The 18,355-nt window shown below is 40.2% G+C and overlaps 1 long non-coding RNA gene across 1 annotated transcript in view; it reads right to left on the bottom strand.

The window, feature by feature from the left end:
* LOC122465001 overlaps positions 1 to 18,355 on the bottom strand; it is a 173,362-nt gene that overhangs the window by 138,075 nt on the left and 16,932 nt on the right. The window lies entirely within an intron of this gene.

Below are 18,355 nucleotides of genomic sequence, written 5' to 3'. Positions count from 1 at the left end.
TGTTGCCTTTGATGAGGCAGCTGAAATGAAATTCAGGTTATGTGCCAATCAACTCACAGAAATTAGTTCACCGTGCCAGGTGCAGCAACAAGCAAATACTGTTTTGAACATCCTGTGACTGGATTTAATGTTTCTAGAAACTATAAAATGCCAAATATAAAATGCCAATATCTTCCTCAAATTCTAAAATCAGTCTCCTTTCACATCTTTGTCCTTTTGTGTGGGTGTGGGTGCGGCAGAAGGAAAAAAACAGATGTGAGATATAAAAACAACTATTTCCACATTGCATATTGAAATATCTTTCCTCTAAGAAAAGAAGAAACCCCAAGTATTAGTCCTATGAGGAATGTGAGCTTTTGTATCCACTAAAATAAAGAGCCAGCTTACACTCATGCAGGAAAAAAAATTGGAATGCAGTCAGGGAGGAAGTCTCCTGGGGACTATGCATACAAGCCATTCAAGCAGAGGCAGACCGTAGCATTTTATAAGAGAGTCTATGAAATAATAACAGATATTTATCCACTGTTTAGAGGCTAAAGTTAGACATCTAAAAATTGGCGTGATTTTCAAAGTTGCTTAGTCCCTTGTTATTTCTGAAAGTCAGGCTTTTTAGCTGGTGTCCAACTTCAGGCACTCAAGTTGGAAAATGCAGCTTCATGATCATACAACGATGCCTGGGGCTGATGTAAGGGCTTTGGAGACAGTTAATGAGAGGACTCTTTGAGATAAACCCCAAATTTAACTGACTCATAAAACGTGTGTGTTGGGTGAATTCTTAGGCCCCCCTCCTGCTCCTGCTATAAAGGCGGATCCCAGCCGCTTCTTCAGTGATTAATGCAACTCAGATTAAGAGAGGAGCTTAACAATTTAATACACTACACATTCCTGGCACTACAAGCAAATGCTATTAAACGAATCTACTCTTAGATCAGAATACTATAAAGTAGGTCTAAATGTTGCCTATTGACATATTATCAAAGTGAAACAAGAAGGTCGAAATGATTCATTTAGACAGTCTCATTGAAAATTGTAAAAACCAGCACTTCCCATGAAACATTTCAATATCAGTGAAGCTGTATTTTTGACATAAAAATGTGCTGTGGGAAATTTTTAACCCAGCTCTAGTTAGGCCATGAAGGCACACCACTGTGTTGGGGAAGCTTATGCAGAACTTGTGGGGAGCATAACTACTACATCACTCTTCAGATGAATGCAGCAAACACTCCTGCCTCAGCCCAGCCAGTTCTACTGAGTTGGGCTAGAACCATCAGGGAATTCACTAAAGCCTACCTTATTTGACATACTGATTTTAAAATGAGCTGATAGCAGCTGTAGCATGGAGTAATCTTTGCATTCAGTGGAGCACAGGGACTCCAATTAGCGCCAAACCACCCACGGGGATGAAAAAAGCTCCTTGTGCCTTTGTCCCTTTGAGAATCTGCACACAGGACCAGCATGTGTACAGTTTATCTGTTGTAGGTAATTTCTGTGCATTTGTACACTTTTCTTTAAATCACAGTGCTTTTCATTTGCACTGAAGCAGAATTCAGTGTCTTTAAGATAGTGATGCTCGGATATCCTCTGGCCCTGACAATCTGACTATTCTGCTCTTCCCACTGTGATGTGCAGCCTTCCATAGGGAATGTTAAAAAAAAAGCCACATAGGTAAAAGCCATATGTGAAGGGGCTTGTTCCTTTATTCCTTATCTTCTGATACTCTGGCCCTTCAAAAGCCCAGTCTCATGGCTTACCAGCTCTCTGCCAGTCAATCCTTGACCCTATATAGTAGTCTCTCAAAGACCTGACAGCATGGGTCTCCAGAAGTGTGACCTCCCTCCCTATCGCTATTGTCCAGCAGTCTTACCTCCACTCCCCCTGGTGGGTCTCTGGGTCTGCTCCTTGGGCAGCTCCTTGAGAAGCTACTGCTAAGGAACCTCCTGAAGATAGTTCCCAGATGGCTGGCAGCCATCTCCCTTAGCCTGAGCTGCAGCTTTTTATCCCAGCTATTAACCCCTTTGTGTTTGCTACTGTATAGTGTTTTGACATCCCATCACACCATCTGAAAACCCCCCACACCTTGTTGGAGTTGGGACTTCTGAAATAAGTTTACATGTCACCCACCTCTGAAAGTCATCACCAAATTCAACCTCATGTTTTCTCCTCAGCAAGGAAACTTTCCTGCTCATTTCTATTTAATTTCCCTCTGTTAGTCAACTGATTCAGACCTACAGTAGTTCTTTAGTTAATATAGCCCAGTAATCTTAATTCCTTATTTCAGATGTCTAATATGTGGTTAAAATTTTTGAGAAAGAAGAGAATTCTGGACTGCTGACACACAAATAATACTGAAGACTGATTTCACAGAACTAATAGTGTTTTCTAACTAGCCAAATAAAACTGATAGATCTTCAGCTTGAATCTCACAATACTGGTTTACATACTGTTTTCCAATAAATGTAGTATATAAAGAATTTAAAACAGAAACATATCTTAGAGGCAAAGGGGAGGATAATCACTGTAGTACACTACCTTTCGAGAAGATCTCATTATTTTGTGATTTAATCTCTGCCTGCAATTTGTGTGTGTGCGTTCTATAATCACATTTAACCTTGAGGAAATCCTGTATCTAGTATATGTTTTCAGCAGCAAGTCCTTATACTACTAAATGTGAGGACTATGTCTGACTTTATACTTGCTGTGATGGCAACAATGGTTCACACAATTACTTGTTTGCTTTTAACTGAGTGTGAAGGATTTCTTATACCAGATATCAGTTGTTACCTTGTTGTTAATATTCTTCATCTATATGTCAGTGCAGGTCATAGAGAAGGCAAATCATATAGAAAATATCTGTGGTCATGAATAAAGAGTTTGAAAATAACATTATTTCTCATTCATTGTTTCATCTGCAACTTTGTCTTTCACATACTGACCTCCACTGCGTAGACACCTGATGAGAACATAAGTATAGCAACAACCAGGTTTCTCAATAATTCCTGCTTGTCAAGTCATTTTTTCAGCATTAACAACATTCCAGGACAACTCAAGGTCAACTGTATCTTATGCTCAGGGATACAGCCCTTGTTATCAGCAGAAGTGGGCAAAGCCAATGAAAGCTTCAGCCAGCCTCCAGCTGAGCAGTTGGCACTGGCTTAGCTATGTGCCCATGACTAAGGAAAGCAAAGCCACTGAGAATATTCTGGCATTGTAACCTGGCAATCAAAGTGACTCTGAATATCACTGTGGTAGTATTTGTCCTCTCTCGTATGTACATAATTGGCTTTGTGTGTTTGGATTGTGTTTTGGATCATAGAGCCCAGACAGATCCCTCAGCATGGCTCTCCCTTTAAACCCCTCTTTCTCACCTGACCTTGATAGTGTTACACAGGGATGTTTACATGAGGATGAGCTATCCTTTATCCATTTCTCCAGTGTATTAAAAGATCCAAAACTGCACAAGGCATATCACCAATTTTTTTGCTGTATTACCTTGCAAACTTACTTTATACAACAGTGAAACTGAGAGAATATTAAACCAAAAATAGATTAAAAGTAATATTATTTTGTTTACTCCAGGGCATATATGCCATCTTTCTTTCTTGAATAAAAACATTTTTGTGGCCAACATAAGGAAAAGCCAACTTCGTATTTTATTTACAACATACCTCTCACCCAGTAAGCCACATAGTAAAAGGAGAAGGTGAATTTCCTCCATTCTCTTGTGCTTGGTGCTGTTTGTTTGTTGTTAGTTTGCTTTTTTAAAAGATCCTCCATTAGGTGTCCAATGCCACAGAGCACTTGGCAGAAGAGAGACTGCCCTGATGCACTAATAGTTTCTTCTCTTGTGGCACTGAAACTGTCTCCCCTCATCTTGCCATGGAAAGATCCATATTGTGACCCTTGTCCCATTGCCAAAACATTCCTTGACATCAGCAAAAGAGAATGTGATGGCAGCAGCTCTTAGGGCATTAGAAGTAGCAGTTTCAATAGCATCAATCTCATGAGAGCAGTGGACTGTGCTAAGGCTATTCTTGCAATTGTACCAACCCATGGTTGTTCTTAAAATCTGATGGATGCAGACTCTGTTGCTAAATGCCATGTGAAGTGCTGACTGAGTGCACTACGCTTGTATGGTGAAAAAGTTTTCTGATGCTTTCTAACTGAAGAATTCTTTGTGACAAATTTCTTCACAGGGGGACATCAACTATTCATTTACAGCACTTGACATTATTAAACACTGCTTTACTGAATCGCCAAGTTCTGCAGTGATGATTTACCTGATGAGTTCATATTCATTAAAGAGTTATAGCTCCAGGTCACTCTGAGGTTTCAGGTTTAGAATTATGATGAGTCTTAATCAATAGTTTGGACTCTAATCAAGGGGTTTTAAGATAAGTCTTGTCATTGTAATAATTCATTCTCCAATTAACAGTCAGATCCACTCACATCTCCCAGTCTCTTCAATGCATATTCAAATAGGATATTTTGATAGGGGAGCACTCAAATGTCAATTTTCCTTAATAATCTGATACTGTAACACAATTAGTGTATGAAATACATCTACTATATTTTCATCCTGGTTAATTTACTCGTAAAGTAACTATTTAACCGATGGTTTCAGAGTAACAGCCGTGTTAGTCTGTATTCGCAAAAAGAAAAGGAGTACTTGTGGCACCTTAGAGACTAACCAATTTATTTGAGCATGAGCTTTCGTGAGCTACAGCTCACCTCATCGGATGCATACTGTGGAAACTGCAGAAGACATTATATACACAGAGACCATGAAACAATACCTCCTCCCACCCCACTCTCCCGCTGGTAATAGCTTATCTAAAGTGATCATCAAGTTGGGCCATTTCCAGCACAAATCCAGGTTTTCTCACCCTCCGCCCCCCCCCCCCCCCACAAACTCACTCTCCTGCTGGTAATAGCCCATCCAAAGTGACCACTCTCTTTACAATGTGTATGATAATCAAGGTGGGCCATTTCCAGCACAAATCCAGGTTTTCTCACCCTCCGCCCCCCCCCCCACAAACTCACTCTCCTGCTGGTAATAGCCCATCCAAAGTGACCACTCTCTTCACAATGTGTATGATAATCAAGGTGGGCCATTTCCTGCACAAATCCAGGTTCTCTCACCCCCTCACCCCCCTCCAAAAACCACACATTGTTCACTGTTATTTGATCATGCAATCAAAAATCTTACTTCAGTGTCTATGTGCAAGGAAGCAAGGATGAGCATGGTGTGGAAAGGAGAAGAAAGAGGGACAAAAAAGGCCGAAGAGAGAGAAAGGAGGAGATAAGTAGGGAACAAAGAATGAATCACAGAACTGAAAGGGACGGTGAGAGGTCATTTCGTCCAGGCCCCTGCACTCATGGCAGGAACAGGACAACCTTTATCTCTAAATGTTCTTATTTTTTTTAGATTAACACTTTTGGCATCTGATCTGTTTACATGATAAAGGAAATGTATGTAAGCTGTACATATTTTTATTGTATCCCTCTTTCCCACCCCCAGTCTGTCATCATGTCACTTGTCCCAGGTCCCAGTCTAGCAAAACATGTAAACACGTGCTTAAATTTACTCATGTGAGTACTCCCATTGAAGTCAATGGAATTATTCGCATGCTTAAAGTTAAGCACATTTTAATGCTTTGCTAGACTGAGGCCTTTTTGATAACAAAGGATCATTTCTGCAAAAAGGTTATCTTCATATGTGTTTGTACAATGGCTAGCACAATGGGCTCTCACTGTGATTGAAATATCTGGGTATTACTGCTATGGAAATATTAATTAATACTTGTAATGGATGTGCTAGTTATTCCTAATATCTTTTTAATCATTTATTGTAAATTACAATAAGTATTCCTCTTTAAAAGTCAGATAGGATATCCACAGTCAAATGCTTCTTTTCTATAACATAAAAAATGGGGAAAAATCATCAGAACAACTCAACAGTGGGGTATCCAAGTGACATAAGGTTACTAAAACTTTCAATGCAAAGCTTTAGAAGTGAAGCTCAGAAACAATAACATCACATTCTATACTTCTAAGTGGATTTATAACAAGTGAGGATTTCCTTGCTGTTAAAATGAATAGGATGACAAACTCTTCAGACTGTTCGACAAGGTAATTTCTATCCACAAACTCTAAAAGGGAATCTTGATTTCTCTGCATTGCTTTTGTTACTGTTGATTTTAAGTACATACAGTTGTCCGTAGCTGTATGAAACATTACTTCTTTCTCAACTGTTTACTCACAGTTACAGTTTTAATTTCACTGCAGACCACTTGAAACCTTCATCTTGATATGTTTAGCACTTACGCTTTTATCATACAGTTAGGTTATGAGGCCAAACATATGGGAGATGTGTAAATCAACACTGAATACATATCAATATTCTCGCTAGTTCATATGTCAGTCACCACCAAGGAAGCCAACACTGAATTAGTTACTCACGCTTTTATACTTCATTGAAGATTTAAACACATTGCACTTAAAATATTCAGTTCTAAATGTTTAGTACTCCTATGTGAGTTACTTGAATGTGAAGTAAGAGATATGCCTGCATTGTTAGAGCTGAGCTGCTACTAATAGTTGGCTCTCCAGAGAAATGACTAGCCCAGAGTTGTGTGCCTTTCATTATTTAAATAACAAAACTGAGATTTTTTTTTTTGGGGGGGGGGGGGGGGGGGGGGGAGGGGGAGGAAAAAGAGGGTAGGGAGTTGAAAGTCAAGAGACAACCACACAACTTGTTTCCAAAATAAGCACTAATTTTATTACATTAAACTATTAGATACGTATTTTTATATATCAGCACCACATTGCTTTTTCAGAAAAGTTAAAAATAAATCTATTTGGTAGTAAAAAGCAGTTTAAAATTACTCCTTTTTTACATATATTTAAAAAAGGATTATTAGACTTGCAGGACTTATTCCTCAGCTATGATGGTGGAAGGGAGACAGGATGAGCAAACCCAGCTCTAAACCACCAACGCAAATTAGGGGGCGCTAAGCTGCGCCGCCTACAACTAGAGCCCTGAAAATCTGCCGGTATCCGCTTTGTATTCGTGGATATCCATGGATGTGGATAGCCACAGACTATTTTTGCAGATCACAGTGCAGATGCGGATACAAATTTCGTATCTGCATTGGGCTCTGCAGCACACACGCACACAGACGGCGCGGCTGTCACCCAGTCTTCAGGCTCCAGCTCAGCTCTCTGAATCATGCAGCAGCGTGCTGGGCATTCTGGGACTTGTAGTCCCCAGCTTCCTTGGAGGGAGGAGGTAAACTACATTCCCAGAAGGGATTGAGCCAAGTGCCATTTTGAAATTGGGGTTGTTCTTTAAAGGAGCAGGCAGCAATGGCTGCTTGCATTAGAGCCGCCACAATTGTGTAGGGGGTGTCCGAGTCCCCCACGGGGAAGGCGGCACTCCATAGAAGGACTCAGAATTGTATCCTCCCTGCCTGGAGTGGGGAAGGAGGTACAGCAGGGGTGGAGCGGGCATAGGGTTGCAAACTGTCTAATCGCACAAACCCAAACACCTTTGCCTTGCTCCTGCCCTGCCCCTGCCCCAAGGCCATGCCTCTGCTCTGCCCCTTCTCTGAGGCCCTGCCCCAACTCACGCCAGCCCCCCTCCCTCCGTCACTCACTTTCCCACACCCTCACTAACTTTCACTGGGCTGGGGCAGAGGGTTGGAGTGCGGGAGGGGTGCAGGCTCTGGGCAGGGGGTTGGGGTATGGGAGGTGGCTTGGGGTGTGAGCAGGAGGTTGGGATGTGGGAGGGGGCTCAGGGTGCAGGCTCTGGGAGGGAGTTTGCATGAGGGAGGTGGTTCCGACGTGGGGCAGGGGGTTTGGGCTCTGGGAGGGAGTTTGGGTGAGGAAGTGGGCTTGGGGCAGGAGGTTCACGGTGCAGGCTCTGGCCGGATAGCGCTTACTTTGGGTGGCTCCCGGAAGCGGCGGCATGTCTGGCAGCGGCTCCTAGGCTCAGATTGGTGAGATTACTGTGGCCCTTTCTGTAATGTGGTAACAAATGAGAAAGGATTGAGACTTTTGGAGTTTGCCAGCTATCACAATCTGGTTCTTGCAAACACATTAGGAGCACGTAAAGCATCCAGATGATCAACATGACATGCACCTAAAGGTCTACATCACAGCCATGGTGCAAAACCAATTTCATTCTGGGATTAACAGAGCTAAAACAAGGAGCTTCCCTGGTGCTGATATTGGAAGTGATCACGACCTTGTGATGCTAAGTTTTTGGCTGCAGCTAAGGAAAATCATCAGACTAAAGTTCACCAAAACCAAGTTTGACTTAGAAAGACTCAGAGACCAAAACATTGCGGAGTCATTCCAAGCAATAATCGGCGGAAAATTTGCCCCGCTGCTTGCTCTAGAGGAAGATGTAGAAACAATGACCAACAATTTCAACACTGTAATGAATGAGGCAGCAATGAACATCCTTGGGAAACATCATAAGAAGACAAAACCATGGGTCACAAATGAAATACTACAAATGTGTGACACTAGAAGAGAACTTAAGAGAGACAAGAACAGCACTGAGGGAGCTGATAAATACAGAGCGATTGGCAGAAAGATCAAGAAAGGAAAGAAGGTGGCCAAGGAGATACGGATTGAAAAACAATGCTCTAAAATTGAAAAGTGTATCAATAATAAAAATAGCAAACAAGCCTTCCGGGTTGTAAAAGATCTGATGAAGGCAAGATGGACCAAAGCTAACACAATTCAAGACAAAGAAGGGAACGGTCTTACAGAAGAAAGGGACATCATCAATAGGTGGACAAGCTACTGCTGTGATCTATACAACCACCAGACAAATGGAAATCCTAGTGTCTTGGACAGCCCAGATTCAACAGAGGAGGATGACTTTCCAATACTACATGAGGAAGTGGAGACCACTGTGAAATCACTCAAGAACGGAAAGGCTACAGGTATTGACAACATCCCAGCCAAACTGATGAAATTTGGAGGAGAAATAGTAATAGATGTACTCACCAAGATCTGCAACAAGATCTGGCAGACCGGTGAGTGGCCCTCCACGTGGACACAGTCACTAATCATCACTCTGCCAAAGAAGGGAACCTGCAATTGTGTCAAAATTACCAGACCATAAGCTTAATTAGCCATCCCAGCAAAGTGATGTTGAAAGTCCTACTGAACAGATTGAAGCCACAAGCAGAGAATATCGTCGCTGAAGAACAGACTGGCTTTCGTGCTGGAAGAAGTACCACAGAATAGATTTTCAACCTTCGTGTTCTATGTGAGAATTATTTACAACACCAGCAGGACATCTACCATGTCTTTGTTGACTTCAAGAAGGCATTTGACAGAGTATGGCACAAAGCTCTCTTGGCAACCATGAAGAAGTACAATGTTGGTCGTAAGCTTATTCTTTCCATTAAACAACTGTATGCCAAGGCCAGCAGTGCAGTTCTCGTCAATGGCACAATAGGAGAGTGGTTTCGTACCACTGTTGGGAGTCCAGCAAGGCTAACCTTTTTCATCCACACTGTTCAACATCTACTTGGAGCGCATAATGACTGATGCCCTAGAAGATCACATATGCACAGTCAGCATTGGGAGGAGAACAATCTCAAATTTTTGGTTCGCTTATGACATTGATGGCCTGGCAGGCAGCGAAGATAAACTTGTCAACCTTGTGAAATGATTGGATGAAACCTCTGCAAAATATGGCATGGAAATCAGTGCAGAGATAACCAAGCTGATGACAAACAAATGTGATGGGATCAGCTCACATATCACTGTCACTGGACAAGAGCTGGAAATAGTGCAACAGTTCAAGTATTTGGGGGCAATCATCACTGATGAAGGATCCAAGGCAGAAATTCGGGCAAGAACTGTGCAAACAGCAGCAGCAGTGGCAAAGCCAATTTGGAGGAATAAGAACATCTTCCTGGAATCCAAACTGAAACTGCTGCACGCATTGGTCATCTCCATTTTTCTGTATACATGCGAGACATGGACCGTTACAGCAGAACTTGAATGGAAAATACAGGTAGTAGAGATGAGATACTTCTGTAAAATCCTGGGCATCTCCTTCTTCGACCATGTCACTAATGAAGAGGTCTGCAACATCATCACCCAATTTGCTGGGTCATATGAAGACCTCCTGACAACCGTGAAGAAGCACAAGCTGAAGTGGTACAGCCATGTAACAAGATCATCTGGCCTATCCAAGATCATCCTTCAAGGGACAGTACAGGGGAAGAGAAGAAGAGGTAGACAGAAGAAGAGATGGATTGACAACATAAAAGAGTGGACAGGAATGGACTTTGCGAAGACTCAAGCACTGACACAATCGTCAGAGGTGGAGACAATTGGTTGATTGCTCATCAGTGATGGTGTCCCAATGACCAATGCGGTTATGAGAGCACATGTTGCTCTGGCTATGTTCCTTCCCTACTGGCCACACCAGCAACACAACCCTATGTCAGGGACTGAGGCAGTTCTAAGCCAATGACGAACTCCCACACACACTGAGGAAATTTGGTTAAGCCACTTTTACAGGCCCTTTGTGCTGGCAAAATGGCAGGGTCACACTCAGTCTTATCCTTTCTTCCGCTTGCTCTAAGCAACAGCTGAGTTGTGATACTTCATTCTTTAGGTCCACAGAACTCTAGACTAAAAATCAGACGTAAAAATCTAATCTGTTTTTATTTACAGAAAGAGAAGCCAACAAAGAATGCTCTCTCTATAACACAACCAGTTTATAGCACCTCACCTACCTAGCCAAAAAATTGATCACTTCATTGCTTGGGCTGGCTCCCCAGCACAAGCCACCACTTACACTTACAATGGCCAGAGCTTGTCCATTAATCGTATAATATAACTACTTATAATATAATACATATGCTATATGAGGTATGGAGAGCATTTTCTATAGATTAATGATCAGAAGGGATAAGATGATGAGTAAAATGTGGCAAAGAGACATTAACATTAGCTGAACATATAGATTTTTTTAATAGTTTGTCTTTATCCCTCCTGCCTTTTTTTTTCTTTCCTAATCATCAATGTGTAACCATAAAGACCTCTGAACTCTAGAATTCTCATAACATCATGGTCTGCTAGATCCTGACTGGTTAATCTTCCAGAGTATCTGCAACATTCTCTTTTCTTCTGGGTACTTGGGGAGAAGGTGGGATGTGATAGGTCAGATAAAATGGAGGAAAGTTTTGAACATTATTGATTGGTAGGCAATTATTAAGGCATTCAATCATATTACATTGAAATTACTAATTGTATTTAATTATAATCTATTTTGATTTTTGTGAAAGACCTCGGAGCATTAGATGGGCAATTATTATTATTTTATGAAAATAAAGGTTCCTGATGTCTCTGATGTCAATTTTAGTGCTTTGTATGCATACTGAGATTTTCTGGAGAATTAATGCTTGGTATATTAACCAATTAGATCACAGAAATTGTTCCATTCACTTTAAAGTACATTTTATTCAAAATGCCCTTGAAAGCATCTATACAATCTTGAGTGTTCCTTCCTATGTACTCTTTAATCCTTGCCAATGAAATTAGTCTCTATTGATTTCCTAATTCCCTAACAAAACTGTCAAAATAGAAAAGATAAATGAAAATACTATTGACCTCAATTCTGTACACTCTCTTCTCCTCTTTCTGTATATGGCAGCTTTATTTATGATTGTGTTAACATTAGAGGTATCAGTCTGTCTAAAGCAAAACTTGAGTATATCAGTATCTTTTCTTTCTTATGATCAATGCTGATTTTTCTATTCTGTTTCCTTGTTAGAGAGGTGAATAACTAAGAGCCAGACTGTACTCAACAGAGCAGCCCACAAAGAGGATATTTCATGTGTGGATTTTCCCCTTTCCACATGGAATAGGAGTGGGGGCCAACCTCTGAGGATCAGATCTCTCCATCAAGTCCAGGTTCCACAAGAAGGAATTGGCAAGACCAGAAGTCTATATGTTGCCCATACCCATCTCCCAATTCCTGTTGATTTTTTGTAAATAAATAATCAAGTACATAAATAAATAATGTAGCTACAAGCATCATTAACGGCCTTGATTGAGCTAAGATCCCTGGGGAAGCTGCAAGCCGGGGAAGCCCTGGCACTGGATTGCCTCATTTGAGCCAGAGGGTTCTAGAGTCATCCTGGAGTCACAGCTCCTATGTGTGAATGGCCCTGTGTCTCCAGGGTTCTGCAGGGCCTGGGGCTTCAAATGCTTTCCTGTTTCATATGCTGTCAATTCCTGATCCCAAAGGAACAACTTGAGAAAAATTCTGCTACAGAACTTCACAGAGAATTCCTCTTCCTAGTTCCTGCTTGTAGGTTCTTCCATGGGAGGGTATGTGATCTGGCCCATAGTCATATTGTTCGATAGTGCATAATCACATGCTTTTTTTTTTTTTGCATTATTCATTTATTTTTGACATTTTATTTGTATGTTCATTTTAGGATAGAAGAGAGTGTTGACAATTAATATGATTTAACTTCATTTGGGAATATTTCCTATTGTTCTGCAAATAGTATGGCATCCCCAGTGGTGCTTTTCTTCCCTATTATATGAGCAAAAGGAACAGGATTCACACTTGTAGATTGGCTTTCTGATTTCCTTTTAATTAAGATAATTCTCCATTAATCAGGAAACTCAGGAGATGACTTTGGATTTTACTTGCAGGTCATACACCCTATTAAAAATCTGAGGAAAGGAAGTTTCATTTAAAAAATGTTTAAATGACTTCATCATTTTTAGCATTATTAATTCATGACACAAATAGCTTACAGTGCCAACCTTAAAACTTCCCATCATTAGAGAATATAAAGAAAGGGACAGATAACAGCATTAAAAGTACAATACCATTATATTAAAAAATTGATAGTACATCCTCTCCTTGAAAATTACTTTCAGTTTTGGTCACCACATCTAAAAAAGACAAAGCAAAAACTGTAAGAGGTGAGAGAAGAGCAATAAAAATGCTTGGAAGTGAGAGAAGAGAAGGAGACTGCCATGTAACAAGAGACTGAAAGGACTAGCAGTAATTTCTATGAAATTCTGCAAGATAAAAAAAAAATGTATAGTACTGCATATGGGTCAGTCGGACATTAAATGAAACTAACTAGAAACAAAAGTGAAACTCACTCGGCAGTTTTCTTGTTCAAGGTAAGTGAAATTCAGAAGTGAACTAACAGTGCAGACTATGAAAAATAAATTACATTTTAATTTCTTTCAACTTAAATTGAATAGGAACTAATACTTTAAATTATTAATGGTTTTTTTCTTTGCTACACTACAGAATACTCAGGGTGGGTGAGATTCTGTAGCCTGCGTTGTGCAGGAGGTCAGACTAGACGATTATAATGGTCCCTTCTGACCTTAAAGTCTATGATTCTAACATTACAGAGTCTTTCATTTCTGTTGTTAATCATTTTTGTCCAAAATCAGCATATCCTTACCAATTACTTGTACTCCAAGCAGATCCTCAAAGAGCTGGGACAGGATGCTTTGGTACACCTCAGATGCAGAGACAATCCCAAAAAGGAAGTTTCTTAAAAATGCATCTCCTAAAAGATGCTATAGAATTTGTATAATGACATTGAATTTTATCATCTGGTCAAATTCTGCATTCACTTCATTTCTCAGTGCTAACTGGACTTCAGGTGAATATATTTTTGTGCCACACAGAGATTTACATTAATGTGATGTATTACGTATTCCATTCCATTAAACACCTGCATTCCATTCAGTAGACGAATTATACACATATTGGATCAACTGTAGTTGCAGACCACCCTTCAAACCACACACACAGAACTTTCTGTTCCATTATTTCAACTGTGTAGTACCTGTCCTTGTACCAACATGTCAGTGTGGCTTTGCCTTAGGGGCTCATTTGGGACCTGCTATATGAAGCAAGCTTAGTTTTTCAATTTTAACATAAGGCAAGTGCTGCTCTCTTTCAACATGCATGCTGTGATTATGTTGCACTCAATTTCAGCACCTGAAATTCACTTTGTTTATTTAGCTCTAATATCACAAACCAGTCTCACTCCGTTTATGTCACCCAATGTGACCAAAACAGTCCATCAAACAGGCCTTAAGACTTCAGCTTTACATTCAGTTACTTATGCCACTGCTTGAGGCATCAATTACCAAGATTCAATGAAGGAGAAAGGAGAAAAGGAGGAGAGCCAAAGAAAAAAAACACTGGCATAAATGCAGGCTTATCAGCAAAGCACCAAAATGAAAAGAAAAGTAGCAGCAACCTATACACAACAGCCTAAGAGAATCTGCCGAACATAAATAAATAAATACAGCAAACCATATAATTGGGACGTGGAGTTAAAATGGAGAGGGTCCTAACAACAAGAGAAGAGAGACACCTAATGGTTAAAGAAAAATGAGTTTAACACACCTTAAGTAATTGAAAGGACAGCTTTAATATTATAAGCCAGGAGTTCTCAAACTTTGTCACAATGTGTTTCAGGGTATGTCTACACTTCAGCTGGAAGCATAAAAGGTTAGCAGCGATTGGATATCTAACAGTGAATGCCAGTGAAAATGAGGTAGGATCAGAGGCTAAAATAGGGAAAGAAGTAGTTAAAAATTACTTAGACAAGTTAGATGTCTTCAAGTCACCAAAGCTTGTTGAAATACAACCTAGAATACTCAAGGAGCTGACTGAGGAGATGTCTGAGCCATTAACGATTATCTTTGAAAAGTCGTGGAAGACAGGAGAGATTCCAGAGGACTAGAAAAGGGCAAATATAGTGCCAATCTATAAAAAGGGAAATAAGGACAACTTGAGGAACTATAGACCAATAATCTTAACTTCAGTACCTGGAAAGATACTGAATGGAGCAAATAATTAAGCAATCAATTTGCAAACACCTAAAAGATAATAAGGTGATAAGTAACAGCCAGCATGGATTTGTCAAGAACAAATCATGCCAAACCAACCTCATAGCTTTCTTTGACAGGGTAACAAGCTTTGTGGCTAGGGGGGAAGTGGTAGATGTGGTGTATCTTGACTTTAGTAAGGCTTTTGATACTGTCTCGCATGACCTTCTCATAAACAAATTAGGGAAATACAAACTAGATGGAGTTACTATAAAGTAGGTGAATAACTGGCTGGAAAATCATTCCCAAATAATAGTCATCAGTGCTTCACAGTCAAGCTGGAAAGGCATATCAAGTGAGGTCCTGCAGGGATCACTTCTGGGTCTGGTTCTGTTCAGTGTCTTCATCAATTATTTAGATAATGGCATAGAGAGTACACTTATAAAGACTGCAGATGATGCCAGGCTAGGAGAGGTTGCAAGTGCTTTGAAGGATAGGATTAAAATTCAAAATGATCTGGACAAACTGGAAAAATGGTCTGAAGTAAATAGGATGAAATTCAATAAGGACAAATGCAAAGTACTCCACTTAGCAAGGAACAATCAGTTGCACATATACTACATGGGAAATGACTGCCTAGGAAGGAATACTGCAGAAAGGGATCTGGGCGTCATAGTGGATCACAAGCTAAATATGAGTCCACAATGTAAAAGCAAACATCATTCTGGGGTGTATTAGTAGCAGTGTTGTAAGCAAGACACAAAAAGTAATTTTTCCACTTGACTCCATGTTGATTAGGCCTCAGCTGGAGTTCTGGGTGCCACATTTCAGGAAAGATGTGGACAAATTGGAGAAAGTCCACAGAAGAGCAACAAAAATGACTAAAAGGTCTATAAAACATGACCTATGAGGAAAGATTGAAAAAATTGGGTTTGTTTAGTCTGGAGTAGAGAAGACAGAGAGGGGACATGATAACAGTTTTCAAGTGCCTATAAGGTTGTTATCTCCTTAACCTCTGAGGATAAGACAAGAAGCAATGGGCTTGAATTGCAGCAAGGGCGGTTTAGGTTGGACATTAGGAAAAATTTCCCAATGATCAGGATGGTTAAGCACTGGAATAAACTGCCTAGGGAGGATGTGGAATCTCCATCATTCAGATTTTTAAGAGCAGGTTAGACAAACACCTGTCAGGGATGGTCTAGATAATACTTAGTTCTGCTATTAGTGCAGGGGATTGGACTAAAAGACCTCTCAAGGTCCCTTCGAGGCCTAAGATACTGTGATGACTCCTAGATCAGCCCTTAGCTTCATCTCTACAGGCAATTTTAGTTGTCCCTCACACTGCTTTTTCACTATACTCCTGAATAGATCTTTGCTCATTCCTAATCTTCCCTTTTTTTCATATCATTCTGCCATGCTCTTATCAATGAAAGAATCCTCCAGTTCCATGATTTCAATAGGAGTGTTGCCACTTGCAAGTTCTGACTCTTGGCATCCAAATAGTTCACTTTTGGAGACACATTTTCAAACATATCATAAATATGCCAAAAAAAATACTTCCTACAAATTAATAAGAATTGAGAGAAACAGCAGTAAACCCCTCCCAGGGAAACCCTAAAAGCAGTCTTCAGGGGTAAAATAATACCTTAATTTCAGGGAGAGGAAAAAGCAAGACAGAAAATGACACAATCAGAAGAAACTCTAGACATGTAAACTCATTAAGTGAAAAAACAAACCATACGATGACCAGGATGGGCAGGACCAGGATGGGCAGTCTGACCTAGTTGGGAGCCAGGCCAGGTCAGATACCAGGAGATCAGAGTCTGAGACAGGCCAGAGGGTGAATCAGGCTTAATGAATCAGCCAGGGTCAGGTTACCAGGAGGTCAGAGTCAGGCAGTAGGAACAGGTAGCACAAGGAAAGCAGTCCTAAGCAGGGGAAACTTGGTTTCATAGACAACCGCCTGGTCCTGAGCTTAGTTTAAATACAAGCAGGGAATCAATCAGGACCCTCAGAGTTCTGACAATCAGAGAGCAGGACTGGAGTCCTCTGTCAGAGTTCAGAGTCTAGTTCTGGTGACTGTTAACATGTCACTGGGTGGCAGGTCAGAATTTACTGGTTCCTAAGTGCTCTGTGAACCAAGATTCAATATCCTGTCTCTGGCAGACCAGTTGTGCCAATATGTATTGAAAAACTTATTATGAATATAGAAGTAGCTCAAGTACACTACTAGCATTCTAGCCTAAGAAACAGGAATCTCCTGCAGCAATAGCCACAATATGTTCCATCCAATACAGAATTAGATATCTAACGATGAAGAAGAAATAATCACAGTCTTCATAAATGGTATAGAAACTTTTCACCAAATAGTAGGAAGAACCTAATCCAACTTCCAAAACTCAGAATAGCTTGAAAACATCCAAGCTCAATAATCTTACTTAATACCAGGCGGAAGCTCCCAGAAAGCCATTAGAAACAGAAGGATTAGGAGGCATCATACCCCTTAGAATACATAAACCCCTCCTAATGAGACAGACTCTTACACAAATTTAATGAAACAAATGTGTAATAAAACTTACAAGAATCACTCTCATAAATTCAAATGTCAAGCTACCTCCTTCAAACCTCACAAACAGCAAACACCAAAACGTTGCCCAAAGACAAGAGTTTTCCCCAAATACGTTTCTTCCTGAACCATCTCCTTTTTTGATGAAGATTTTATTGGCTGTACCAAATAAAATATACTAATCCCACTAATTAACTATTTCAGATACCTAGATAACTATTTTAGATACCTACCTGCTTTATAAAAGGAAGTTCCAGCTCAGATAACCAAAGAAGGATTTCAAATAATATTCTCCCAGATTACAAACTCTGCAGATGGCTTTTTTGCCCTGTCACTGCTGGATACAGAGAAAGCGTTTGACGGGGTGAAGTGGACATATCTTTTCTAGCTGATGAAGTATTTGTGATTCAACTATAAAGTCACAATGAGGATTAAAAGCTTTACATTTGTCCCTCTCTGCAAGGGCATGTGCATGTTTCTTCAAGTCTACAGCAGAAAGGACTGAAGAAAAAGATAGGCAGAAACTCAGCAATGAAGTAGGCAGAGAAAGTACCTTTACAGATAATACAATGCCACTTTCTTTAGTCTAATAACATTCCTTTTGCAGCATTAGAACTGTTACTCTTTTTTGCAATTCTTTGTCATTGTCAAAGATTCATAGAGTTTAAGATCAGACTACATGTGGATTTCAATTATGGCTGGGTAAATTATTCTTCATTTCTTACCAGATCAGAGGGAGTTCAAATTCATCCAGACTAGCAGATGTTTTGTGTTGGTATAGTGGCTATTCATGAGCACATATAATAGGTATCAGAGGAGTTGTTACCAAAATGATTCTAATAAAATTACAAACTGTCAGCTTTTTACTATTTAGCTCCTATGCTCCTAGATATATTCCTATTTGCTTTAGTTTTCTAGAATGAAATG

Source organism: Chelonia mydas, chromosome 3, assembly GCF_015237465.2.
Source record: "Chelonia mydas isolate rCheMyd1 chromosome 3, rCheMyd1.pri.v2, whole genome shotgun sequence".
Taxonomy (NCBI): domain Eukaryota; kingdom Metazoa; phylum Chordata; order Testudines; family Cheloniidae; genus Chelonia; species Chelonia mydas.
This window is presented reverse-complemented; position numbering and strand designations above follow the sequence as displayed.